Source organism: Marmota marmota, unplaced genomic scaffold (assembly GCF_001458135.2).
Source record: "Marmota marmota marmota unplaced genomic scaffold, marMar, whole genome shotgun sequence".
NCBI classification, from domain to species: Eukaryota; Metazoa; Chordata; class Mammalia; order Rodentia; family Sciuridae; genus Marmota; species Marmota marmota.
In genome coordinates this window covers 37,596,464-37,624,259 of record NW_025999932.1, presented here as the reverse complement: position 1 = coordinate 37,624,259, position 27,796 = coordinate 37,596,464, and the positions used below count along the sequence as shown (strand labels likewise).

At 35.3% G+C, this 27,796-nt stretch overlaps 1 long non-coding RNA gene across 3 annotated transcripts in view; it reads right to left on the bottom strand.

Annotated features, from left to right (window-relative positions):
- Positions 1-1,478: 1,478 nt before the first annotated feature.
- The window catches only part of LOC107141029, a 56,904-nt gene continuing 30,586 nt past the window's right edge, over positions 1,479-27,796 (bottom strand). The window contains exon 4 of one of the 3 annotated variants that reach the window (XR_007346783.1): positions 1,479-1,855. This is a non-coding gene — a long non-coding RNA (uncharacterized LOC107141029). Of the gene's footprint in view, positions 1,856-26,044; positions 26,177-27,796 lie in introns of those variants that run through there. The other 2 variants (XR_007346784.1, XR_001503379.2) reach the window with 2 other exon arrangements.

The window sequence follows — 27,796 nt, the reverse complement described above, 5'->3', positions numbered from 1 at the left end:
CTAAGGTAATCCTATTTAATGACTAGTTTTAAAATAAAATTTTCTGAAGATTGTCAAGCTAAATGCAAATTTTCTATCCAAGAACTGAGTGTGGGAAATTATGTAAAGAAGTAAAAGTTTGTTTGTGATATGTCTTTTATATTTACTTTGGACTTTAAGTGTAAGATATTAGTCCAGAAAAGGTTTCTACAGACCAGCTAAGTGAGTTGCTTCTTATATATAGGTCAACAGGCAGAGGGAAAAACCCCCCACAAAATTCCACAAAACAAAACCTGTTTTACAGGCTTCTATACACCTAGAGGAGATATCTTGGGTGCAGACCCTTTTAATACATTTTGCTGATACTCTGCCAAAGTTTTCCTTTTAGCTAATTCATTCTGCTTTAAAGGATTCACTTGAATCAGTAACTAAGGACATATGTTTCTTCAAGCCTTTAGAGGGTAGATTAGAAACTCTGCTTAGAATGGCACATCTGTATGCAATGATTCAATGTAGTAGTTAACAATACATATACTTCCTCCTAAAGAACAATTACATGCTTTCTGCTGATGTCTTTAAAAATATATAGCATGCAATCTATCTAGAGATTATATAAATGAAGGTTTTTATTGGCATTAAAGTAAATATTTTAAGAATTTATTTTTCTTTTCTCTGTTCTTCTGGTTATAATAGTTCTTCAGCAGAACAATGAGTATGAGAGCTTGGTAGCAGCTATAAGAACAAAATAACTGCTTTCTTTATTCCTTAACTTAGAAATCTATGTGCATTCATTTTATATCAATAGTAAATTTTACTGGTAAATTGTCTAATTTTTATTTTCCTTACAGAACTTTGAAAAAATCAGGTGTCACTATTGGATCTCACAGTAGCACTCAACATTTAAATTATATCCTTTTAATTAATGGTATACAATACTTTAATATGAATTGAGGGAATGATGTAATTTATAATAACTTATAAAACTAGACACCAGTATGATAACTGATGATATACAGAAAAGGCTAACTTTTGAATTTTCATGCAGTTAAAAGAGAAACACAAAATCTGGTATAATGCCACTATTTTATTTTTGGAAACTCTTTGTAAATAAAAACTCATTTCCAAAATAAGATATTCCATGGACACAGAATAGTTGGTAAAGGTTCAAGTGCCTTAGGCAACAGAGAAGTATTGTTTTGTAGTTGTTGTTTTTGCAAACCTCTCCTAGTAACAGCAGTTCATCATGCACAAAGAAATAAGGTAACAGCATAATTTAAAATAATTTAAAATAAAATAAGCAATAACTGTGGAAAAGTAAAAACTGAAGCCCCACATTAATTCCTTTTCTACATCCCAAACTGGTATAGATAACCTTGTTGCTACTCACCAAATGGTATAGAAACGAGGCTTGTCTACGCAACAGAAAGTAGACACATGGTGAGGTGCTGAAGACAGCTCTTTCTTGGGCTCAAAGCACTTTAGAAGAAGTAGCCTTTTTCTTCCATTTATTAGAGGATGTCTCCTTATTACCAAAGTGTTGCAGAGAAGAGTTTGCACAATTCCTACTTGACTTTCTGCCTCTCTCTCTGAAGATTAACAGTTACCACGGGAAAACGTTAGCAGAAAATGATCACTTGAACACTCGCATAGAGCGGCTGTAAATTTCCACTCTGCTTGCTCTCAGATTCCAAGCTTTGCTTGTCTCTTAATCTGTCACAGGCAGTTCTGTTTCTGGTCAAACCAGCTTGCTTATTCGTCCTCCTCTCCCTCTAACATGCACTTTTCGATACATACCACACAGTCACAGCTCCCTCTTTTTTCCCTCCCCGATTGTGTAATGTCACAGGAATGCAATTAAGCTGAGGCAAAATTAATTCTTGGGCCAAAAAAAAAAAAAAGAAAAAGAAAAGTCTAAGAATAAACAAAAAATTTTCATCACTTTTACTCTGTAAATCTTAAATGTATTCATGCATAAAGTTCTGTCAACTGATTAAACTGGCTTGACCATCTTGGTAAAAAATGTAAATAAAGGTTTCCAACAGAGGTATGTTGATAGTAATAATAGCATTCATCTGCTAATGTATGAGCTCCTCAGGGAAGTTGCTCTTCTCCAATCGTAATAAGAAAGTGGAGCAAGTAAACATGAAAGCACTATGAACTTAATCTTGAAATATAAAAAAGCAAAGAAGATTTCGGACTAAGGTATTTATAATTTAATTTTAACAGTTTAATTTTATGAAAATTTAATGAATTTTTAATGTTTTGAAACTCAGACCAACATTTGCACTTATAAAGGGAAAATTGTAAAGAACCCAGAAAAATATTGACACTAAAAAAATGTTATTTAACATTTAGACCAGCTTAATCATGTCTGTGCAAACTACATGTCATTATTTCATTTGGAAAGAAAGTTTTTCCCTTCTACACACTATTGGTCAGGATGCATTTTAACTCTTCAATGAGAATTATAAGGCTAATGGCTACAAAAAACCATTTTAAACATTAATATACATCTATAATCATAGAGAAAAATCCCTTAAAATTGAAAATTTCTCTAAGTTTGGCAATGAGGAATTGAGTGGAAAATTGAGTGGGAAGGTGGCTGACAGGTTTAGATGGCATTTGCAGGATTCTTCAGAATTAGAAGGCAAGGTGCACAGCTTGTTCTGTATTGGAAGCTGGTCAGAGATGCTTCAGATTTCCATTCTAGCCCCAAAGACTTTGAGGTTCTCCATCTCCCACTCTCAGTTTTCAAACAAAATTTTGAGCCCTTCTAACAAATCTTCCAATTACAAAGCTAACAGAGTAGTTATTAAATCTATTATTAAGTAACACAGTAATCTTATCCTTTGCAAAACTAAAATATCTCTAAAGAATATGAGTTTAAGGTTAAAGATAAATCTGTAAATAGTTGTTTATACACCTTAAGAAAAAATAAGCAAATCAATTTGGGTTTAAAATATAGATTTTTAAATTTGGTTCCTTTAAAGTAGTGTTTTAGAATTTAAATATACTATGGAGTAATTTGGTTATTAACACCTAAGAAATAGGCATCAAAGAAGTCTAGCAATAACTCTGCTAATTATTCTTTCAATTAGTAGCTTTGCAAAAATTTTTTTTTTAAACATATTTATTTATTTATTTATTTTTTTAGTTATTGGCAGACACAACATCTTTGTTGGTATGTGGTGCTGAGGATCGAACCTGGGCCGCACGCATGCCAGACGAGCGTGCTACCACTTGAGCCACATCCCCAGCCCCGCAAAATTTTATTTCCTACTTTTAAAGAGATGTTAAATAATGATTATCCTAAATCGGCAAGGGATATTAAGTACCTAGTATTGTGGGTTATATTCCAAAGAATACAAAGAAACTCAGAATTTGTAAGATTGGTTCTGAGAATAACTACAAGGTTAATTTTTTTAAAACTCATTTTAAAATTGGGAAGCTTTACATGAGTTTACAGCAGATTCAAAGTCACAAAGTTAAAGAGTTTAAAATATATAGGGCTAGGAATGTTGCTCAGTGTAGAATGATTGCCTAGTGTAGCATGTGCAAGACCCTGTGTTCAATCCTCAACACCACAAAATAAATAAATTAAATAAAAATTTTATATATACATATAAATTAAACAAAAATTACATATAATACATGTGCATGTGTGTGTGTGTGTGTGTGTGTATATATATATATATAATTAATATTAACTACATATGATTGTGTATTTGATTCCTACCAAGTACTATTTTCCCCCATATTTTTTGTTGGTGCATTATAATTATACATAATGGTGGGATTCATTGTTACATGTTTGTATCATTCCCCAGTATTTTCTCTGTCTTCTCTTCCCTCCCCCAGTCCCTTTCCTCTACTGATTTCCCTTCAGTTTTCATGAAAACTGCTCCTTATACCTCCTTCTCCCCATTCCCACCTTTCTTTTCTTTTTTCCTGTGTAGCTTCCACATGAAAGAGAACATACAACCCTTAACCTTCTGAGTTTGGCTTATTTCGCTTAACATAATGATCTCAACTTCCATCCATTTTCTTGCTTGACACAAAATTTCGTTCTTCTTTAAGGCTGAATAAAACTCTATTGTATATATACACCATATTTTCTTTTGCTATTCATTCACTGTCAGACTCCCAGGCTAGTTCCATAGTTTGGTTGTTGAATTGCTAAGTACCATTTTTTTAAAAATTATTATTGAATTGCTAAGTACCATTTTTTAAGATGTACCCAAAGAAATCACAAAATGCAACCTTTTAGACCACAAAGAAATCTATTTATTATTTCAAAAAGAAAAAAAATGGGAAAGCTGTATTCTCTGACTACTGCATAATAAGAATAGAAGTTATTTTTTGAAATCTTCAACAAATACACCAAAATTTTTTTTCAATAAGAAAAAGTCCTTTTAGCTGTGTGCAATGGCTCAGGCCTATAATCCCAGTGGCTGGGGAGACTAAGGCAGGAGGATTGTGAGTTAAAAGCCTGTGCAAAAGCAAGGCTCTAGGCAACTCAGTGAGACCCTATCTCTAAATAAAATACAAAATAGGGTTGGGGATGTGGCTCAGTGGTCGAGAACCCCTGAGTTCAATCTCTAGTACCAAAAAGAAAGAAAGAAAGAAAATGTCCTTTTAAAAGGACTGTTAATACTTGAAAATTAAAACAAAAGATTCTTCGAAAAGTCTGCTAAAGTATTAGCTTCTCAGGGAAGTTGTATAGAAAAGAATTTAAAAAGTACAATTACATTATGCTAAGTGAAGTTAGCCAATCCCTAAAAAACAAATGCCGAATGTCTTCTCTGATATAAGGGGGGTGACTCAAAATGGGATAGGGAGGAAGAGCATGAGAAGAAGATTACCACTAAATAGGGAAGAGAGGTGGGAGGGAAAAAGAGGGAGAAGGGGAGTTGCACGGAAGATGGAAGGAGAACCTCATTGATATACAGAATACATAAATGATGTTGTGATGAGAAAAAGGAAAAAAAAGTGTGTCACATTAGATTGGATAGAGAGAAAGGATGGGAGAGGAGGGGAGGAGGAGGGGGGATAGGAAGGGCAGAATAGAATAGTCATTATGACTGATGTATGTACATTCCATGTATGTATTATATGTCAAAATATATTCTGCTGTCATGTATGACTAAAAAAAAATAAAAATAAATCGTATGGTAAAAAAAAAAAAGTACAATTACAGGGATTTCTGCTTCAACATATGTAGGATGAAACAACAGACTGGATTTACTCTCCCATCTTACAAAAAATTCCTGGACAAAATATACAAAATGATCATTTCAGACAAAAGAAAAATGCAGTAATACCTGATAGAGGAAAAGAAAGAAACAAAGCTTTGACAAACTGCCCCAAGCAAGAGGGGAACCCAAAGGGTACAGCAGTCTCAGGGAGCTGAGTTGAGAATTCAGGAATGCCAATGGAACTAGAATTCACAAAGTGAGTATCAGAGAGGAGAGAGCTGCAAAGAGGGCCCTGGCAACATGGAGAGGGTTCTCAGATCTTCATGGGAGAGTTGAATCACATGCCTGTGAGAAAACTCCCCAAGTCCAAGTAAAGAACCACTGCAGTGGATCAGGTAGAATAATTCCTAAAGCTCATACAGGGATGGAAATGTCATGTTTTCAACAAAAGAGTAAAGACATCTCATAATATACAGAAAATTAGGCTGAGCACTCAGAAGGAAATCACTTCAGTAGTGGGACCAAATTAAAGATTTTTCTGGTCCTTTGTAATAGAGCTTAAAAATATGCCTTGGAATAATCAAATTCTTCCCAAATAATTAAGCTGATCCTACAATAGAATTAAAAAACATTTATAGAAATCCTTAAAAATCAGGGCTGGGGATGTGGCTCAAGCGGTAGCGTGCTCGCCTGGCATGCATGCAGCCTGGGTTCGATCCTCAGCACCACATACAAACAAAGATGTGGTGTCCGCCGAAAACTAAAAAAATAAATAAATATTAAAATTTTTTCTCTCTCTCTCTTTAAAAAAAAAAAAAAAAGAAAGAAAGAAATTCTTAAAAATCTAACACCCAAGAACATAAAATTCACACTATGTGGCTTCTAGTAAAAAATTACCAGATTAGAGCTAGGGATATGGGACACTTACCTAGCACACACAAAGTCCTGCATTTCCTCCCCAACACTGCAAAAAAACAAATCAGCATACAAAGAAGCAAGAAATACAATGTATAATAAGGAAAGAAATCAATCAAAAGACACAGATTCAGAAATGATACAAATAACAGAATTAGTAGAAAAATATTGAAATGCTTATTAAAATCCATAGATTCAAGAAGGCAGACATAAGACAGATAAATATGGTAAGGACAGACACAGAAGATGTAAAAAAAGATCCAAATCAAATTTCTACAGATTAAAATTAACTTTCTTCCTAAGGACCACACACACAAAAAAAATTAAATTTCTGAAGTGAAAATTACACCAAATGGAATGGACAACAGGCTGCACACTGCAGAAGAGATGATACTAAACCCAAAGACAGCAACAGAAGGTATCAAAATAAAACACTGAAAAAAAGATTAAACAACAAAACCCGCAGCATTCCTGAACTGTTGGAAAACCTCAAGCAGCCTAAAATATAAAATTTGTCATTTGAATCCTGAGAGGAAAGGAGAGAGACAGGGCAACAGAAAACAATGCTGAAAGAATAAAAAATGGCTCACATTTTTTCAAATTTTATGAAAATTATAAGTTCACAGATCTAAGAACAAATTTTAACACAGACACGCAAAATAATCCCAAGTCATATCATAATCCAATTGCTTGAGAACATCTTTAGCTGGGAACAGTGACACATGCCTGTAATTCCAGTGGCTTGGGAGGCTGAGGCAGGAGGACCACAAGTTCAAAAGCCAGCTTCAGCAACTTAATAAGTCCCTAAGTGACTTAGCAAGACCATGTCTCAAAATAAAATAAAAAGGGCTGGGGAGGGGAGGGGGATAGTAGAGGATAGGAAAGGCAGCAGAATACAACAGACAATAGTGTGGCAGTATGTAAAAACGTGGATGTGTAACCGATGTGATTCTGCAATCTGTATACGGGGTAAAAATGGGAGTTCATAACTCACTTGAATCAAATGTATGAAATATGATATGTCAAGAGCTATGTAATGTTTTGAACAACTAATAAAAAAAAAAACAAAAATAAAATAAAAATAAAAAGGGCTGGAGATATGGCTTAGTGGTTAAGCACCCCTCGGTTCAATCCATGGTAATACCCCCCGCCCCCGAAAAAAAATCTCTAAAGTGTTTTAAGAAAGTACATTACATACAGGGAAATGAAACAATGCCTGTGAGAAGGCAATGGAACAACACTGTCAAAATATACAAATAATATCTTTCAGAAATGACATGGAAAAGCTAAGTTAATCAAAAGATCAGAACCACAAAGCATGTTAAAAGAGATTGCTTAGGTAGAAAAAAAATAATAATAATGAGGTGGAAATCTTCCCCACCTCTCCAGGATCCTGGGGATGGAAATTGGGGCACTTTACCATTGAGCTATATCCCCAGTCCTTTTTCATTTTGAAACAGGGTCTCACAATGTTGCCTAGGCTGGCCTGGAACTTGCAACCACTTGCCTCAATTTCCCGGGTTGTGTGATCACAGGCCACTGCACCCTGCTCCTAAATGGAAATCTTTACAAAGGAATAAATAACACCAGAAATAAAAGCATGTAGGTAAATATGAAAGCCTTTTCTTTTTAAAAAAATCCCTTTAGAAGAGAATGTACTTTTAAAGGACAAATGATAATGTATTTAAAATAAAAAATAATAACATTTAGGGATCTGTGACATATTTAGAAGCAAATTATTACAACAACGGGAAGAATCTGCCTGAAGGTAGACAGTGAAAGCAATACTTAAACAAAATCCAAACAGATATAGCTAATATGCCAATAAATGAGGTAGAAAGTATTTAATTAAAATTGCTAGCACTACTTAATCCAAAAGGCAGCATTAAAAAAAAAGAGGAAAAACGAACAAAGTACAAAAGGGATAAATAGAAAACAAATAGCAAAGATGTCAGATTTAAATCCAACCCGATCAATAAGCAGATTAAGTGTACATGTTCCAAACACCCCAATTAAAAATCAGATATCATCAGATTAGACAAAAAAGGCAAGATCCAATTATATGTTGTTTACAAGAAACTAAATATGACAATATATATTCAAAGGATGAAAGAGATACACCATGCTAATATTACTTAAAAAGTGAGGTAGCTATACATGTTAATAATGTAGATTTCAGAACAAAGAATCCTAATAGGCATAAAGAGGATAATGAGGATAATGTCATAATGATAAAGGGGTTGGTTCGACGGGCTCATACACATCCAAAACATTTCTGCACGTAACAGTTTCAACATGCATGAAGAAAAAAAGAACAAAAAGGAGAGAAAAACAAATCCACAACCAAAACTCAAGACATAAGTATTCCTTTCTCAAAAATTCACAGGAGGCTGGGGTTGTGGCTCAGTGGTAGAGCACTTGCCTAGCATGTGTGAGGCACTGGGTTCAATCCTCAGCACCACATAAAAAGAAATGAATAAAACAAAGGTACTGTGTCTATTTACAATTTTTAAAAAATGCTTAAATTTTTTTTTTTTTCACAGAAGAAAATAAAATTAGTAAGGATACAAAAGACTTGAACAGTTCTACAACCAATTTGTAGAAGGGGCTTACAGAAACCAAAAGAACAACCTTATGAAAGCAGTACACATTCCTTTTAAATGTACATGGTATGATTACTAAGAGAGATCATATTCTGGGATATAAAATAATCCTGAAATAATTTAGAAGAACTTAAATGCTATACAATATGTTCTCTATCATACTAACTTAGAAATCTTTAAAAATCTTTGAGCTAGCTGGGCATGGTGGTGCACTTACTTAATCACAGCAACTTAGAAGTCTGAGGCCATCCTCAGCAACTTAGCAAGATCATCTCAAAATAAAAAGATCTGGGTTTGATCTCCAGTACCACCCACCCCCACACTCAAAATCAATGAAACAAAACTGATTATTTGAAGATCAATAAAATTGTTAAGTATTCTACAAAAGTGACAAAAGACACAAATAATCAATATCAGGAATAAAACATAAACCACACAAGATCTATGAGAAAATACAAGTGAATATTTACCCAATCTTTGGGTGGGTATTATATAGTTAGTTATTATATAATGAGATATAACTGAGAATAATGTATTTAATTTGGTTATGACCCCTTTTTCTGTCTTCACTGATTGTTTCAAAAAACCAACCATGGTCTTGTAAAACTCTAGAAATTTTTTTTTTGTGGTGGTACCATTTACCTTATTCCTCTATCCTCTGTATTTCTTATAAATAAGAAATTGTATCTAAAAGCACAATAAAATATAAGCTAAATGTTTCTTTAAATATATATATTTTTAATTGTTGATGGACCTTTATTTTATTTATTTGTATGTGGTGCTGAGAATCAAACCCAGTTCTCATGCATGCTAAGCAAGTGTACTACCACTGAGCCACAACCCTAGCCCCAAGCTAAATGTTTTTTTTTTCTTTTTTTTAATTTTTTATTGTTGGTTGTTCAAAACATTAGAAATTTCTTGACATATCATATTCCACACTTTGATTCAAGTGGGTTATGAACTCCCACCTTCACCCCATACACAGATTGCAGAATCACATCAGTTACACATNATGACATCAGATCTCTGCCATGTTGGTATCCTATGCGAATGGCAGCATTTTGTTCCCCTTGCCGGGCAACCAAAGCAACGGGTGAGTCCTGACCAGCCCTCAGCAGGACCCGGACCGAGAAGCAGTTTCCGTGGGCTCCTAGCCCTGGGCCAGGGCAGTTCCGGGAGCCAAGCTAAATGTTTTGACCAGATAATTTTATAAGTTCACAAGACAGTTCAGGAGGCAATGATGCCCCATTATTCCATTATGAGTGATCTGGTTTGATGTCCAAGTTAAATGAGGAATTTTAGGGTGAGGCAAGTCTGTTTTTCTTTTGAAAATCATAGATTCGTGTATGTTTACATATTCAATATGTTTCAAAGCCAGACATTCTTTTGGTGCTATTCTCCTCCTAAGGTGACTTCCTTAAAGATTAAGGTCTGAGGCAAAAAAAACTTATGTAATATTATTATTATTATTTGGTAGCAGAAATTGAACCAGGGGGCACTTAACTGCTGAGCCACATCCTCAGTCCTTTTTAAAAATTATTATTATTATTATGAGACAGGATCTCACCTACTTAGGCTGGCTTCCAATTTGCAATCCTCCTGCCTCAGCCTCCCAAGTCTCTGGGATTACAGACATGCACTACCATATCCAACTTGTAACATTATTTTAATAAGGCATCTAATCACAAGGAGCAGGACTAAGGGAAAAAGGGAATAAAGCAAAGAAGGAGAGAGTGTCAATATGACAGTGTATGATCAAGCTGGCCACCCATTTCATTTGTTTGATGGAAACTCTAGAAGCCTGATAATACTGCATTTCAGGATCACACTTGGGAGGCAGGTGGATAAAAGGAAAAGAAAAGTTAATTTTTTATTTTCTATTGGTCAAAGGCTTGTCCAGTAAGCCATTAAGTTCCCTATTCTGAATTTTAACTCTGTACTTCCAGATCCTGCATGTGTGGTTCTGGGCTGTTGATCCCAGAGCAGTGTCAACAGAGAAACCCTGGGGCAGAAAGGAAGGGGCTTGCAAATGGCAGAAGATGAGGCTCTGTGGGGTTATATGTGCCTGAGAGCTTGCACAGGGCTGAAATGAGACAAGTGAATCCTAGAAGATCTGTGATGGCATATAAGATGCATTGAAAATAAATGCTTAAGGGGCTGGGACTGTAGCACAAGGTGGAATGCTTGCCTATTAGCATGGGTGAAGCTCTGGGCCTGATTGCCAGTATAGATAGATAACTCAAATTTTCCCAAATTTGGCTGGTGGGAATCCTTCCAGAATGATTCCTGCATCAGTTTGGTATAATTCCATTCATACACATCTTGAACTTTTCTTGCTTTCTAGTTCAACAAAATGTCCCTGGCTTAGCTTGTGTCTTCCCTATCCCAGATCTAGAATGAGTCATTTCTCCAGGGAGTCCTAGTTCTTTTTAGTGAAGAACTAACTGTATTTAGAAAAAGTTGGTGTATCAGAGCAAATCATTGCTACTGGGATGTCACTGTTTCTAGATCTTTCAGTGGTCAAAGTTAAGAAACAGACTTTTTTTTTTTAATTTGTGCATTATAATTATAACAGTGGAATTCATTATGCCATATTTGCATATGCATATCACATAGTTTGATTGTTCCCCTTCTTCAGGAAACACACTTTTAAAAACCACTGTTGTACTGATATTTCATTTTATATTCTAATCTATTTGTAGGGTGTTAACTCTGTTTTTTTTTAATCTTATTTTATTTTCTGTTATATTAAAAACCTATGTTCTGGGTTAGGAATGTAGCTCAGAGGCATGCTAGCTTGCCTAGCATGCTCAAGGCCTTGGGAACAAAAGAAAAAAAAAAAAAACCTTCATTCTAATAACATACCAGCATTTGCTTTCTTTCAATATACCTGATAAAAAATTCAAAATAGCAATACCAAAGTTACTAACAATAAAACTACTAAACATTGTTTAAAGAATTCTTTGCAGTTAACTTTTAATTTAACTTTTAATGTAACTGGTAAGTATATATGACAGCCATTAGCAAGTCCTAATATCATAATGTTAAATTATTTTACCTGTTAATAAAAATAAAAGTTCTTTTTCTATTAATTCACAATTGAGAAAATTTCATCAAACGAGATTTTAACTCCTCATTGTTAGAGAACTTTAACTTCTCTATTATTAACAATACTGATTGATTAACAGGGCCTCACTATTTTATCCAGGCTGGTCCCAAATTCCTGGGCTCAAGTGATTCTCCTGCCTTAGCCTCCAGTGTAACTGGGACTACTGGCACTTACCATCACACCTAACCTTAACTTCTTGGTTATTAAATAGTAATTTGTAGATAATGTAGCCCAATGAAGTGCCTCAACTATTAAGAAAAGCATACAGGAAAAGTTAAAAAAATGTAAATGATGCATACAGATGAAATTATAGTCAGATAACATCATGACGTGCTAAATAAAGCAATGATTCTACAGTTATTTGATATGGATAAGTGATGGGGAAATGATTTACCTTATGTGGTAGCATAACTAAACATAATTCTAAATTACCTTCTCCATCATAGCAATCACACATTATTGAATAGTAATAAGGTTTTAAGGCTTAGATTCTAACTTGGTACATACTGTAATAATTTGCTAGTAGTAGATATTATTACAAATTACAGAAATTTTTAAGGCACATTATTAAATTTATTAGTCCATTAAATTAAAACATTGATGGTTAAAAAAGTGTCTTGTCAACAGTAATAACAACTACAGCACCAAAACTGGTTTTTCATGCTCAAAATTTTAAAAAAAGATTCTAACATGTAAAATATTAAACACACAAATATCTTTTAAAAATATACATATATTTTTATATGAGAACTGAACCCTATGCTTCATACATGTCAGGCAAGTACTCTACCACTGACCCCAGCCCACAAATAAATATTTCTATGATTAACTGCTACATCTGCAATTGATGTGCATTAATACTAATTTTACTTTATTGGTTTTAGAGTTGTTCATAATTAATAAATTTGTTTATTTAAATATACAAAAGTGGGGGCTGGGGTTGTAGCTCAGCAGTAGAGCACTCACCTAGCACATGCGAGGTGCTGGATTCCATCCTCAGCACCACATAAAAATAAATAAGTAAAAATAAAGGTATTGTGTCCAACTACAACTAAAAAAATAATAATAATAAAGTAAAATACACAAAAGTGATAAGAAAAAGTGTACTAACTAGAACTCTTTGGATTGTAAGTGGCAAACCCAATGCAATTAAGTGTAGCAAAAAGGATATTTAAGGATTATGTAACTGAAAAGGCTAAGATTAGAGCAGTGGTTCTCAGCTGAGGGAGACTTTGCCCACCACCAAGGGGATGCTTTTGATTGTCCTAGTTGGGAGTCTATTATTGGCATCCAGTAAGAAGAGACCAGGGATGCTGCTAAACATACTAAGATGGAGAACATATATCTCCAACCAAAATTTACTCAGCCAAAAATGTCAACAGTGCCAAGGTTGAGAAATCATGTATTAAATGCCAACTTCAGCCCAAACTTAAATATTATAATTGGTCATATCTCTCTTTTGCATTGTTTTCTCCTGTGTTGTCTTCATTAATAGTTGGGCTCTCTCTACATGGTGGCAAAGAAATGGTTCCTAACAAATGACATAGCCTTGGTCCTCATGTTCTCAAAAGGATCTTAATATCTATGTTAATCTTTGAAAAATGATTCTGATCCTGCTAGGCTTAGGTAAATGACCATAAACTAAAAGAAACTATAAGAATAGGATTCTGGGGGCTGGAGTTATGGCTCAGTGGTAGAGTGCCTGTTTAGAATGTGTGAGGCACTGGGTTTGATCCTCAGCACCACATAAAAATAAAGATATTGTGTCCACCTATAACTAAAAAATAAATATTAAAAAAAAAGAATGGGATGCTGTTATTGAATAGCCTGGCTGCTGAGTGTGTACGAGGGCTTTTAGTGATTCACAGCCCTCAGAGGTAGGAGAAAGGCATAGTGAGAGGCTCACATGATGTGGCTCTAGAGACTGACTGTGGAGAGATCAGCTTCAAGTCTTCTGTCAGCTTTCTTTCAGACATTAAGTGAAATGTTGGGTGAGATTAGCCATACTATGAGTGTAGAGTTAGACTCACCCAATTACATTTGTATATTATATAATACATTCCACAATCCAACATGGTTGCCCAGCATCCCTCCTTACCTTTTCCCCCAATCTACACTTTCAAGAATGGTCCTGCCTAACATTAGGCAAGTTTTCCAAATGGGATGATTAATAGTGCGTTCACTCTTGCTCAAACTGGTTTACTGCTGCATCCAGCTTCAAGATCTCTATTGGTATGTGCTCTTAATCAGTTTGAAGTCGTTTCTTATGGTCTAGCACCCTATGGCTCAAGTATAAATTAACCACCCCAAAAAACAAGGCAAAAGGAAAGCAGGATAATTATTCCCACGTGAAAAAAGGAGGTGAATAAACATCAATACAGGTGATGTTTTGTTGGACAGGAAGAGCAAGCTTCCTTGCCTGGAAAGAGAAATTGGATGAGTTCCTTAGTTACAAAACCGGTTACCTCTGTTTCTAAACTCTCCCATATCCATTGTCCTCCAAAGTCACATTTGAGAGGGCCCTAAGGTAGTTCTTGTCTGGGATCTTTCCTACAGAAACAACAGTTGTTTTGTGGTCAGTTTTTGGGCTTTGGGAGTTTAGAGGGGATGGGTGGGCAGGAGTTGTGGCTCAGTGGCAAAGCACTTTCCTTGCAAGTATGAGGCACTGTGTTCGATCCTCAGCACCACATAAAAATAAATAAATAAAATAAAGGTATTGTGTCCATCTACAATTTTTAAAATATTAAAAAAAAGAGTGGATGGGCAATTACACAATACAATTTCTTAGGCTTTAAATTTCTTTGAAGCTATAACTGCCTTGGATTCATGTTTGCCTTTTAATTACAACCTGCTATTGTGAATTTTGACTCATCTAACAGTCCTTACTCTTCTGCCTGTTACTCAAACCCCTAGGTTAACTGCTTCCATCTTGGCCTTTTTTCCAAACAAATGAAGCCAAACTGCCCCTTACATCCAGGCTGCATCATGACACGACTCACTTTATTCCAGGGTTTACTGTTATCTTGGTATGACAAGGAGGAAGTGGTAGGAGATACTTGGTGTTCAGACTTATCCTAGATTCAAAGTACATTTTTCTGCCCCACTTTTGCTCATACCAATTTAGAGCACGTCACTGAGTTAAGTATGCAAAAACAACGCTTAGGGAGTTCTTAAGCTCTCAGATTTACTACATGCCCCTTTACTCTTTCCCATGTAAGCTCATTCTTTGTCTTCTATTTAAGATACTTTGGCTCAAATTCTACCCAAGTGGAGCTTTGCAAACCACATATTGCATTGTTTCTGATTATGAGTCATTCTACTTAATACATGGCTCACCACAATAGCTTATAGATGTGTAAGTTGTGTGCACTTGTGTATTTCTGTGTGGCTTGATTTGGCTGGATGATTTTCTGCATTCATGCAGTGTTTCTCAAAAAGAAACTGCACAAAAGCACACATTTACATTATACTGTAATTGTTCCCTAATATATCAATCACACTGGAACAAGTCTGTGTTTTCAAACAAGTGTTATAGCAGAAATGATAGTATTACTTTTATTATCATAAAATACATATGTATGTGTTAGAGTAGGCTAAAAAATATTGTGACCCTATTGCTATAATTTTCTAATATGGGCAACCACAAACCTTTGTTTTTTTTTTTTTTTTTTTTTTTTTTTTAAAGAGAGACAGAGAGAGAGAGAGAGAGAGAGAGAGAGAATTTTTTAAATATTTATTTTTTAGTTTTCGGCGGACACAACATCTTTGTTTGTATGTGGTGCTGAGGATCGAACCCGGGCCGCACGCATGCCAGGCAAGCGCGCTACCGCTTGAGCCACATCCCCAGCCCCACCTTTGTGTTTTAAGTGGTATTTACTTCTCATTTATTCCCATCATCTTTTCCCCCTTCACTTTTCATTCATGCTTGTTTCTCTTTTTCTATTCCTAAAGACCACAAAGTAGACATAAAATAATCATAGCCACACATTCAGAATTTGGTTTATTTGTTAAATAACCTTATACCAAGAAAGGAGACCCACAGCAAAGAAGTTATTTCCTACCTTTTTTCCCAGAAGCCTGTGATATTGCCCATGTGCCATAGATAAATCTAGCTCTTTTTTCTTATAATTTCCATTTCAGACAGAATTAATCATGTGGCCCCAGAAGCTGCTTAAAAGATTTTCAAAATGTTTTCATAAAAGCAGAATATAGAAGCAGTTGTCTAATCATAATGGAGGTTAGCTGAGAGAATGAAGTCCACATTTCCAGTTACCCATTAAGTGTTAATCCTAGACCAAATGTGAAAATCTTTAAAAAGTCTTCAATTAACCTCAACAAGATGACAAAAACATAATCATTCTAGTTTCTTTCTTATATTACTGTATAGCCCACTTCCTTGTGCTTTTCTTAGGAAGGAAGGAGCCAAAAAACACAAAGTATACTCAGATCAGTGTCAGATCAGTGTACTCAGCCAAGAAGCTTTCCCTCTCACTGCCCAGTACTGCTGCTGCCCTCCCTGCACTGGTCCTCAGTGATGAGATCTACCATGCCAGATCAAAGACTGCTCTATTTCCCTTATGCCAGTATATAGCACATACTATCCGTATGTATGTATGCGTGTGTGTGCGTGTTGTTGTGTGTGTGTGTGTGTGTGTGTGTGTGTATATATATAGTGATAGTAGATAATAGGTGTAACCTCTGAAGGATATAATGTGATAAGCTGTTGTGAACATTCTTCACTTATCAAGTAGCTATAATTCCAGGACCCAAACTCTTTTTTAGGGTGAAGGGACTGGGAATTGAACTCAGGAGCACTTCACCTCTGAGCTACATCCCCAGTCCATTTTATTTTTTATTTCAGTATAAGTTGCTGAAATCCTTGCTAAATTGCTGAGGCCAGCCTTGAACTTGTGATCCTCCTGCTCAGCCTCCCAAGTCACTAGGATTACAGATATTCCCCATGATGCCTGGCCACGGCACAAACTCTTTAGAATTAGGCAAATCCAGATTTAAGTGAAAAATAATTATAATGTGTCTTTAAACTGGAGATAATAGTATACATTTCCACACTGGTTGTAAGGATCAAGCGAAATAGTATACCTAACGCCCATACTTAGTAAGTGCTAAATGTTAGTAGTCACTGCCCTCCTCATAAAGTTTAAAAAAAATTAGTTTCTAAAAGTATATAAATCCACTTGTGGTTTGCCCTGTCACTACTCTGGAAAGGAGCAGAGATACTGGAGAAGTCACACAGTGTGTAATTGGCATCATTTACTGAACACATAAGAGATACAAGGACTATACTAGTGTTTCTGGGAGATACACATCTACCCACCAACAAATCACTAAGTATACATTTTTAAGAATTTTTGAGTTTGTACTATACCAACAAGATCAAAGCAGATCCATTAAAAGAAGTAGTAACATGGATGCAGCATTTTTAAAAAGCACAGAGTAGGGACACAGAAACCCTGGATTTTGGTCTAGCTATACCTTTTATTTGTCATATACTCTTGGAGAATCGATTAAATTCCCTAAGCTTTAATCTCTACACATGTAAGGAGGAATATTTGTCCTAACCCTCAATAGGCTTATGGAAATTTTAGATATGGATGCACAACTCACACAAAGTATGAAAGTCACATAATGGAATGGGTTTAAAGAGTAAATATATAACTTTTCCTATGATATGAAACAAACTGGAAAAACTCCCAGAAGACACTATTATTAGATCCACCATAATGGAGCTGAGGGAGCAACGTAAAAAAATGTTTACCTTATATCAGATTATCCTAGCCGAAAGGTAGAATGGGGGCAAGGGAATTGGGACTATTAATCACTAAATCAAGTGAAAAATCATAACCTCAAAGGTTCTAGAAGTACTTTGAGGTTCCACAATATTTGTGGAGTTTGAAACTAACTAAATTAACAAGTAAATGCTCCATTATCTTTATTTTATATTCTATTAGACATTTCTTTTATTCCAACAATTATTGGACAGTTTCTATTTGATACCAAGTAGTTTCTATACTGAACTTCAGTTAATATTGTCAAAACTTTTAGGGCTTTTAACTAGCATAGATAGTGCTTTGCTAAGACTTAGATAAAGAGAAACAGATATAATCTAAGAGGTGCATAGATTAACTAGCAAATCTACATTTGGGCAAAGAAAAAAGACCCCTTTCTATAGGCAAATGCAGCCCTGTGTGAGCCTGGCACATGGCCTAGTAGGGGATGGGTAATGAGCTGGATTTCAGCCTCCACTCACTCTGTTGGCCAGGAGCCTTTGGAGCCTTTAGCCACAAAACTAAACACAGGGGCCTGAACCCTAAACAATGGCAACACTCTGTTACAACATTCTTATCACCTCAATGTATAGTATACATTCATTCAAACATCTTGGACACAGAGTAGAATAAGGAATTTATATTCTAATACCAAAATACCAAAGTACAAGGTAAAAAAAAAAAGTTATAAATCACAAAGGAAGAATCAAAGAAATACTCTAAAAATATAGAAGATAAACATCAACCCAAATTCTATCTCAAGTAATTAGAGAATATGTTTCATAGAGAAGATGATACCAGAACTCAGTCCTTAATGATGAGTATGATTTGGTCACATGGATGTAAAAACAAAGGGGATTGGGAAGTGCCAAATGTAAACAGCAAACAATTTACTATTGGATGCAAATGTTATGTGAATCATAGTAGTAAAAAATTTGGAAAGGCAGGTTGGGGTCAGATTACTCTGAGACTACTAGACTAAGGAGTTAGACTAAGGAGTTGAATTTTTTTTGAGCAAAAGGGAGCCACAATGAGATCAGAACTTGCTTTCATCAATGTGACCTTGGCAATGTATTAAGAAGAACCAAAAGAGCCAAATAAACTTCTTTTCTACATTAAAAAGAAGAAGAATCAAAAGAGCAGAGAAACAGTGATGAAATTAAAAGCAACTGATGTAATCTTAGATTATAGTGAGAGTAACTGGTCAGTGGGAATGAGGGGTTATGTAAGTATCAGAGACAACAGGTTTGGCAACTGTTAGGGTTTAGATTTGGAACGTCCCTCAAGGGGTCATGTGTTGAAGTTGTGTCTCCAATGCAGCAGTGCTCAGAGTCTAGCTTTATGGAAGTAATTGGATTTTGAAAGCTCTAACCTCATCAGTGGATTAATCCATTTGATGGACTAATAATTTCAGTGAACTATTGGGAAGTGGTGGAAACTATAGAAAGTGGAGTTGAGTTGACGGGAGTGAGTCTTTGGAGGTGTGCCCTTGGGAACTATATCTTGTCCCCCCCGCCCCTTCCTCTCTTGCTTTCTCTGCTTCTAGCTGTCATGAGGTAAATAGCTTTGCCCTGCCACCCCCTTCCACCATGAAGTTCTGCTCACCACTGGCCCTGAAACAATGGAGCTAGCTAGCCATGGATGGAAATCTCTGAAACCAGAGCCACAATAAATCTTTCCTCCTCTAAGTTGATATGTATTTTTGGTCACAGTGATGAAAAGCTGACTAATACAGCAACTGAATAAGTATGGATGGTAGTTGAGAGAAGAAGTCAAGATGACAATGAGTTTCCATGTCTGTTGTGAAAGAGCAAATGGGTAATACCTTTAAAATAAACCACAGGAAGAAAAACCAATTTTATAAAATAATCAGCTGCTTGATAACAAAATCTAAGGTGCTGGCAAGACATCTACACATGGATACTGTGTAGGAAATTGAACATAAAAAACTAGAGCTTAAAAACAGAGGGAGAGGAGAAAGAGTATGCTCTCAATATGACCAAAACCAGAGACTTTGAAGAACAAGAAGTGAGCTGGGTGTGGTGGCACAGGCCTATAATCTCAGCTGTTTGGGAGGCAGAGACAAAATGATCACAAGTTTGAGGCCAGCCTGGGCAACTTAGAAAGACCCTACCTCAAAATTTAAAAAGGTCTGAGGATATAGCTCAGTGGTAGAGTGTGTATCTAGCATGTGCAAGGCCCTGGGTTCAAGGTTCAATCCCTAGTAGTCCATAAAAACAGTGTTCAACAATGTTAGAAATAGATGAGTGTCTTTCTAGCCCTACAACCTATTTTTTTAGGGCCCACGTTCAATTCTTGTAAAGCAAAGGTATGAGGCCAAAGGGGCTTTTGGAAAACCACTTAGGACAACAGGGATATTCCTTAAATTCCTAAAAAGATAGGGTGATAGTAAAAAAGACCAAAGTCAGGCCTAGAGCCCCAGAGTGTAGCAAAGTATGAAGCAGGCAGAGGACTACAGTCGAGTCCTTCTGGAACTGGTAGTATTGGCTGTCCCACATAGTATGGCTCAACTGCCAGGTCTTGCCTATGACACAGGATAAGAGGTTAGATTCTTAGTACTACTTCAGGCAACAAATGAATAGGTCAGGGTAAAATTAGGATAATGTAGTGAGATAATGGAGGCATAGGCTATCTATTGTTTCCAAGTGCTGGATAAGGAATGGAAGGTCAGCTTGAAGGGCAAATGAAAGGTTTTTTGTTTTTGTTTTTAACTTTGATCTTGGTTGGTTGAGTGAGACAGACAGGAGGAACACACAAGATGAGAAGGAGATAATTAATGGGGCAAGATTCTTGAGCCCACAATGGAAGAAATCCAGAACATCCTAGAAAGGTTAACCTCCAAGAAGAATGATACATACTTTTCTAAAGTAGAAAGCGTTGAGTACAGACTCTATCCAGGTAAAGAGGAAATGAAGTTAGAAAGCATGTATTTGCTTTGATTTTCTCTGAAAAGTTAAGACTCAAGGTCATTTAAAAGAGGAGACTGGAGTAAAAGAATGTGCATTTGAGCAGAATGCAGACCGGAGATACACACACACACACACTCAAAACACCATATGAATACAGAAAGAACAAAAGCTCAAAGGCCATAACTCATGTATACCAAATCCTAAATTTAACAATTACCACTATTCTACTTAGAGAGCCAAACAGTTTAACAACAAGAACGAAGCACATGCTGTGGTTTCCCACCATCTTCCCAATTTAAGAAATAGTAAAGGATAAGGCTAGGAAGCAGGTCATGGAGTCCTGGGGTACAACATGTAAGTAGAATCATAATTAGCAAAATGGGCTCAGTGCTATGACCATATCTTCTCATATTTCCCTGCCCTTTTCTACTGAATCTATGCTCTCTTTTCTCCATAGCTGGGCCTTTTATGAAAAATTCTTGCTCGAATCAGTTGAGAACACAAGATACCTTTTAGTAAAAGAACAATTCCCACCCTGTTGAAAACTGACGCACGTTCTCTTTTTATAAGGTGTCATACTCTAATTTTCCAAGTTTCAACAAACTTTCAATTTTCTACAAATTACTGAAATGAGAACTACACAAAAGTTTTGTGTTGGAAAATCATATTATTACTGTAATAAATTTTTACAAGTATAGTATGTGAACTGCTACTCTGGATTTAAGAAAAACAGGTTCTAAAAAGAAAATAGAAAAAAGGGACAAGGAAAGAAGTAGGCTGGGTGAAGGGACAGAACCTTGAGTTATAAACAACGCATTTTAAAATGTCAAGGGAAACTAGTTTCAAAATGTCTTTCTGTGTGGTTAAGAAGCTTGTTATAATAATGGAAGTACTTTAGATGGCATCCAATTCAAACAAAGCCATTTATGGCAAAGAAACGTAACATTGGTAATAAAAGATATTCAGGTAATTTACAGAATGGAAAAATGTGTATTGTATTAGTACAGTATTTTTTAAAAATATTTTTTGCAGTTGTAGATGGACACAATACCTTGATTATTTTTTAAAATTTTATTTACTATAACTGTGATGACTTATAAAACATGATGTCAAGTATGGGAAATAATTATAATCTCCTAATAAATGCAAACAGAATGGTATCGTGTTTTATAAATAATATACACTAGTGTGCTTTTCTAGCTACTTATTCTAAAACTGTCTTTTTACATTTAATTTCAAAATAAATTGTCATTTAAGAAAAACTTTTTATTTGATATGCTTCTCATTTTTGAAAATCCCTTACCTTCTTCTTTTCTAGTTCCACTACCCAAAGTTATCCACGTTAACAGTTTAGTGCTATCCTTCAAGATCTTTTTTTCACGCATATACTTACAAATATGTCTGTTTGAATATACACTGAGACAATTTGAAAAATGGGATCAGAATACACATACTTCCTTGTAACTTATTTTTGTCTTTCTGAAGATCTTGAATTTCCTTACATGCAAGATTTGGTAGATGTACTTCATTCTGTTAAAGAGCTGTGTAGTATTCTTTAATACTGTTGAATCACTGTTAACCACTTTTCTACATGGAGATATTTAGGTTTTTGTTTTGTTATTTAGCAACTTATTTTTAACTTTTTCACTCATACGCATAAATCAGAATTTAACTTATCATGCTAGTTCTATATTAAAAGAACCTATAAAATTTAGTAGTAAAACTTTTTTTCTTCAATTTTAATGGATTTTGGCTCCTCATAGCTGATAGTCATAAAAAAAGTTAATGTTTTCAAGGCAATGTTATCAACAATTTCGACAGCTGGATGTGAAATACCAGCAATTCAGGAGGCTAAGGCAGGAGCATCACTAGTTTGAGGCCAGCCTCAGCAATTTAAGGAGGCTCTAAGACACTTAGGGGGAGACCCCAACTCACAAGAAAAGATAAAAAGGGCTCGGGGACGTAGCCAAAAGGTAAATGCCCCGGGGTGTTCAATTCCCAGTACTGGGAAAAAAATTAAAATATATATATATATATATCAGTAAGAAAGAAATGGAAGTCAGAACCCTAAATTGTTATAAAATTAAAACTTTGTAAGAAACAGAAAATAAAAACAAGCTACTCCCCACCAAAAACCTTCAAAACCAACAACACACACAAAAATACTACTTAGTGATATATTTACTCAGCATGTATTGAAAAAGAACTATGTTCTGGACATCATTCTATATATTGAGAACACAAATATATAAATAAGCCTTAACTGCTAAAAACCTCAAAATCTAGGGTGCAATAGAGTAAAAAGTAATTATAGACATTCAAAAGTTAAGAAATTCAACCAAAATAACAAAACTTTTAAAGCAAATTTGCAACTTACAAACTCAGCAGCATTCTTATTCTTTAGAAACAAGAAATAAAACAAACATCACTACAATAACAAAAAACTTTAAAAATATATAACAAATGTCAGCGAGTCCATACTGATATAAATCATTGAACAATGAATAAATGGGACAGAAGAGACAAATCTGTGCAGAAGAATTCCAAATAATTAGCAGGTAGAGCATAATTCCTCATTCCTTAAGTGTAATTTATCCATACTGACTTCCTTCCAGAAGGATACTATGGTGACAGTAACTTTTTCAGGAAGAAACCTGACAAACACTACCTCACCCCAGGGATCAATGTCAACATCAACAATAACAACTCGTGTTGGCAGGATGAGATGAAAATGGCACTATACTTCTGTGGTCTTCCTCTTCAAAACCCATAACCCCAATCTAATAATGAGAAAAACACCAGAGAAGTCCAAAGTGAGGACCATTTTAAAAATGCCTGCCCAGCATTCTTGTCAACTGTCAAGGTCACCAAAAACAAAGTTTGAGAAACCATTGTAGCCAAAAGGAGCCAAAGAAAACATAAAGACTAAATGTAATGTGGCACTCTGGAATAGAAAAAGCACAATAGATAAAAAAACGAGGAAATCTGAATTAAAGTAGACTAAAATTAAAGTATCAATACTGGATCATCAGGGCTAATGATGTAGCTCTGTGGTAGACTACTTGCCTATGTGTGGGAGGTCCTGGGTTTGATCTTCCACCACATACAAGATAACACAAACACAAGATAAAATTTTAAAATATTGGTTTATTAATTGCCACATGTTAATATGTAATAGTTAATTAACAGATTGCAGGATATGTGGAAAACTTTTTATTATCTTTGCAATTTTTCTGTAAATTCAAAACTTTAAAAATCAGGCTTATTATTAAACATCATTAAAAACTTGAACCGGGCATGGGGACATACCTGTAATCCCAGTTGAATGGAGGCAGAGGCAGGAACTACAAAGTTGGAGGCCAATCTCAGCAATTCAGGGAGACCTTGTTTCAAAATAAAATATAAAAAAGGGCTGGAAATGTGGCTCACTGGTTAAGCACCACTGGTTTCAATCCCTGGTACCAAAAAAATACATAAAAATTAAAAAGGTCTGGGGAGCTGGGTGTAGTGGCTCATGCCTGTAATTCCAGTAATTCAGGAGGCTGAGGCATGAAGACAGCAAGTTTGAAGCCAGCCTCAGCAGTGTAGTGACACATTTTCTCAAAATAAAAAGGACTGGGATGTATGTAGCTCAGTGGTAAAGTGCCCCTGGGATCAACTCCAGTATCAAACAAATAAATCAGCCAGCCAGCCAGCCTGCTAGCATAAGGAAGCTCAGTGTGGTGGCCCACACCTGTAATCCCAATGACTAGGGAAGCTGAGGCAGGAGGATCACTAGTTCAAGCCCATCTCACAATTTAGTGAGACTGTCTCAAAATAAAAAGCCCAAGGGACATAGTTCAGTGGTATTATGTCCTAGGTTCAATTCTGGGTATTTCACAAAAACAGGGTGGGGCAGGGTGGGGCTGGGGATCTAGTTCTGGGTAAAGTGCTTCCCTAATGTGTGCTAAGTCCAGAGTTCAATCCCCAGTACCATTAAAAAATATACAACAAAATAACCCTTGAGCTATGTACACATATATCAAAACATTACGTTGTACTTCATTAATATATAGAATTTTTATGTATCAGTGTAAAATAAAATAAAATATTAAAACCTTGAGAATTAATGTCTCAATACTTAGTTTTTGAAAGTCATAAAACTCTAATGGTAGAAATATAGGAATATATGAATATATTATTTAAATAAAGGAATAAATATATGGAGATGTGTTCCAACAAGAATGACTAAATAAGTTTCATGTGTATTTTATAAGAGAATGAGAATACTAAATTATGTATTTTGCAGTTTTTGACAGTGAACTAATTTCATCAGAATTACAGCATTTTAAAGCTATAATTGACGAAATCCACAAGAATATATTAAGCAGAAAACCCAGGGACACTTAGCCACCCAGCCCTTTTTTTAAAAAACATCTTTTTAGTTGTAGATGGACACAATATCTGTATTTTGTTTATTTATTTTTATGTGATGCTGAGGTCGAACTCAGTGCGTTATACATGGGAGGTAAGAGCTCTACCACTGAGCCCCAGCCCCAGCCCTTTTTATTTTTTTATTTTTTATTTAGTTGCTCAGGACCTTCCTAAATTGCAGAGGCTGGCTTTGAACTCATGGTCCTTCTGCCTCAGCCTCCCATACTGCTGGGATTGCAGGAGCGTGCCACTGTGCCTGGATGTAAACTGAATTTAAGTTTTCACAAAACAAAGCATTCCAATTAAACAAATAATGAGACAACGGTATATTAGAAAATAATTAACCTGAAATATTTCACAACATACATGGCAATAAATTTCAGGAGGTTAAAAAACATAAACATAACAAAATTCCAAAAACAGCTAAAATAAAACAAAATATTTTACATTATCTTAGGGAAAAAAAATTATGAGTGCCAAATAAAAAGAAAAATAAATTCAAATACATGAAAAATAAGACTTTTTCTACAATTAATAAAATAAAAATTGCAGGAAGAATTATAACAGACCAGGAGAAATCATTACAAAACCTGCTAGGCAAAAATATCCATGTGTAAAATTATATGCCTATGTGAAAGTACATATTATTTATACCTAAATGGAGATGCGTATGAAAGTTCAGTTGTGCACTGTTAAGGAAGTATTTCCAAGTAGGAATATAAATGCATGAAGACAGAAAAATGCAGAGCCATGTTAGCAAAATGATTTGGTAAACTACAGAAAACAGGCACATTTACAACAGTAGCTCCCCATTATCCACAGGGCAGGGGAGGCACATATATTCCACATGCACAGTGGCTTGACACCTCAAATTGTACTAAACCCTTTAAATACTGTTGTTGTTTTTATTCTCTACAAACCTAAAGCTTAATTTACAAATTAAGGGATTAACCATACTGATAATAAAAGGGAACAGTTATAACAACATGTTGTAAAAAATTGCCAGCATCACTACTCTTGCACTTTGGGGCTGTTACTAAGTAAAATAAGGGCCATTTGAATAAGCACTCTGACACAATGTGGATATGAGGCATAAAGTGATGACTCACATCTCAGTCAGGACCAAGCGGGACAGCATGAGATTTCATCATGTTACTCAGGATGGTACTCTATTTAAAGCTTATGAATTATTTATTTCTGGAATTTTCCATGGAATATTTTTGGACCGCATCGAGGATAACTAAAACTGCAGAAAAAAAGATCACAAATGGGGGTTGGGAGAAGTAATGAATAGATGATATGATTAGTTAGCTACAACTTTCTGGAAAGTAATCTGGTAATAATAATTATGAATGTGTTCAACCTCTCTTCACCCAAAAATACAATTTATGAAATATTCCTACAGAAATAATCCTAAGAGGTAAAAGAAAACAATTAATACAGAAGATTTTCAAAGCAATGCCATTTGTATTAAGAAATTTTTGAAACAGTTCAAAAGGGAAATGGTTAACAGATTATAAGGCAACACATTGGATAATAACTATAAAGAGAAATGTGGACCACACATCAATATATAGAAATATATTAAACCACTTTGTATCATTTTTATCTTCAAGTAAGAGAATACAAAGAATATCCATCTAACATTGATTTAAATAATAAGCACTTTGAAATAATTCCTATAACTTCCAAAGTGTGGAAGGCAGACAGTTCTTGGTTGAACAGCTTAGTAATGTCATTAAGGGCCAATCGATTTCTACCCTCACCTTTTAGCCATCCTCAGGCTTGTAGCCTTGTGGCAGCAGGATGATGCATTAGTTCTTTATTGCTATCTAATAAATTATTTCAAATTTAATGGTTTAAACCAAACAAATACGTATTATCTCACAGTTTCTGAGGGTCAGGAATTGGAAAGTGGCTTGGCTAGGTGCTTCTGGCTCAAAGTTTCTTATGAGGTTGCAGTGCATGCTGAGAGGTGGACTTTTCTCTTTCTTTTTTTTTCTTTTGGTGGTGCTGGGGATTGAACCCAGGGCCTCGTGCATGCTAGGAAAGCACTCTACCAACTGAACTATATCCCACCCTGCAGTGGACATTCTGAACAGAGCTATAGTCAATAGGAATCAGGAAGGCCTGTCTGGGGTTGGAAATCTCTTCCATGAAGGCTCCCTCAAAAGACTTCTCTTTACCTCACAGGAATCTTTACAATATGGCATCTAGATCCAAGAGGGAGAAAAAAAAAAAAAAAAAGCAACCAAGGTAGAAGCTTCAATGTCTTATAATCTCAGAAGTAATACCCTATCACTTCTGCTACATTCTGTAGCAAACTAACTCTGGGATACTGTGGAAGGAGACTACATAAAGGTAAAAATACCAATAGGAACCAGGTGTAGTGGTGCCCACCTATAATCCCAGCAGCTTGGGAGACTGAGGCAGGAGAATCACAAGTTTGAGGCCAGCCTCAGCAATTTAGCAAGGTCCTAAGCAACTTAGCCAGACTCTGTCCCAAGATAAAAAATAAGAAGGGCTGGGGATGTGGCTCAGGTTAAGCATCCCTGGGTTCAATCCTCAGTACCAAAATAGAAAAAAAAAACAACCCACCAATGGAGACCATCTAAAGGCTGTCTACCCTCTGACCCTCAGTCATTCACATTGCTCCCTTATACAAAACTTACTTCCTCCCAAACCCCAAAAGTCTCATTATGTTATAGTAATATATAAGTATATATTGTTATATATAATATACAACATATATTATATGTATTCAACATATAAAATATATAACATTATATATTCAATATTATATATATTATATATTTACATATATATATATATATATATATATATATATATATATATATATATATAT